This window comes from Solanum dulcamara, chromosome 8, assembly GCF_947179165.1.
Source record: "Solanum dulcamara chromosome 8, daSolDulc1.2, whole genome shotgun sequence".
NCBI lineage: Eukaryota > Viridiplantae > Streptophyta > Magnoliopsida > Solanales > Solanaceae > Solanum > Solanum dulcamara.
Genome location: NC_077244.1, coordinates 58,056,567 through 58,058,607, shown reverse-complemented (window position 1 = coordinate 58,058,607; position 2,041 = coordinate 58,056,567). Strand labels below are relative to the sequence as shown.

General features: G+C 41.6%; 1 long non-coding RNA gene across 1 annotated transcript; it reads right to left on the bottom strand.

Moving 5' to 3' along the window:
* Positions 1-552: 552 nt before the first annotated feature.
* LOC129901291 (uncharacterized) lies at positions 553-2,041 on the bottom strand. The gene is made up of 2 exons (XR_008769805.1): positions 1,900-2,041; positions 553-766 (listed from the first exon to the last, which is right to left on the bottom strand). It is a non-coding gene; the product is annotated as an uncharacterized LOC129901291 (long non-coding RNA).

The window sequence follows — 2,041 nt, the reverse complement described above, 5'->3', positions numbered from 1 at the left end:
TCTGCTCCTCAGTCTTCTGCTCTAAGTCATCCTCATGCTCATACATGGGCTCAGGTGATAGCTCTCTAGCTCGTCCACGAGCAGGTGCCGCTCTCCTTGCTCGGCCTCGTCCCCTGACTCCACCACGTCCTCTACCTCGCCCGCGTACTGGGGCTCGAGCAGCAGGTGTAGCCTCACCCTCAGTAATTGTGGCTCTAGTCCTCACCATCTGCGTAGAAGGAATAGATCAGAGGTATACAACACTTGATATGAATAAATCGCACGAAGGGAGTAAAAAGAAGGAAATCCTCCTATTAAGTATCTTGTAGCCTCTCGAAGATAAGTACGGACGTCTACGTACCGATCCGCAAGACTCTACTAGACACCCTGCTCTTTAACTTATAAGATCGGTAAACCTGGTGCTCTGATACCAATTGTCACGACCCAAAAACTGAGGTCATGATGGCACACATCTCAAAACCTAATCTGATGTGTAACCCTAAAAATAAAACTTATACAAGACTCCCAAAGGGGAAAGTGATGCCACGATTTAAATAAAAAGAAAAAAAACAATTAAGAAATTATCCCAAAACCTGGTGTCATAAGTATAAAGAGCATCTAATACAAGGTTCGAATCTGAAGATACAACATAAGTCTCTGAATGATACAAAAGACTGAAAAATAAAGATAGACTAGTGACGATCTGAATTCTGGGACCTCACCACTAATCTGAGAATACACAATCCGCTAGAATATTAACTGCCATGTGGGGTACCCCGACTAGTATCTGCATCAAAAAGGGACACAGAAGTAGGGGTGAGTACAATTCACATGTACTCAGTAGGTTTTAGCTGACTGAGTATAAGGAATTAATCAAACCTATGAAATAAACTAAGGAACGCATCCACCTGCATACAGAAAAGTCCCACTTCGGCATCGGTGCCGCCAGTTTATATATATATATTGACGCGAGTAAAGTAAACCCATAATAACAGCTCATAATCACAATTAACCATATAATTCAAGCAGCACAAATATCAATGCAATGCAATGCAATATGATGATGCAATGATGTGGTGGTACGGTGGAATCAAGACTGTCGCACAGACAGTCGTATACACCTGCTGAGCTGTGCTACCAAGCAGGGCCCATGGGGGTCTCGCAGACCATATACCTGAATCACAATATCTCATTATCCTTGTCACTTCCTCGTGGTTAAGGGATCACAATGCATCCACTATCCTACCGGAAAACCGCCTCGGTCAGGGACTCAAGATACAAAGGTTGAGATCACAATGCATCCACTACCCTGCCAGAAAACTGCCTCGGTCAGGGACTCAAGATACAAAGGTTTAAAGGTGTTTCATTTTCTTTCTCAAAAAGAATTTCCATATTTCTCAACTTTCCATGTTTCATGATATGATGAATGAGGATGAATGCATCAAAACACATATGGCATGGAAGTAATATTCAAATCACATGTGGTATAAGGTTCAAAGTTCTCAAAACTTAACCTACACATGATATTCACCCTCAATAAATAGTAACGGGAAGGAAACACTTTCTTTTAAATATTCACCCCTTTCTCACCAATATTTCAATACTCAAGTATGCTAAAAAAAACACCCAACTCAATCTCTCAGGCGGCATCACAAGTCAAATAATATACTCAAGCCTCTCTCTTAGGTAAATCACAAATCACATGCTGTCAAAGCAAATAAGATAACAAATAAGGCCCCCACACGGGCTATGTAATACGAATAAACCCCCACACGGAAACACATTAATAAATAAGCCCCCACACGGGCATCACAATATATATAACATTCTCAACTCATACTACAACCCCATCCCAAAGTCTATAACATATGAATGACTAATTATCCCATCTCAATCTCAAAGAAAGATAGCCAAACCTACCTCAATTGCCGAAACCGCACTCGAATACCTCCATCGGACAAGCAACTCTCGAATTCAGCGCTCGGAATGACAACCCACTATCAACAATGAAACATACACGTCACAAGGAGTCCAATGACACCCATATTAATAGGTTTCGGAA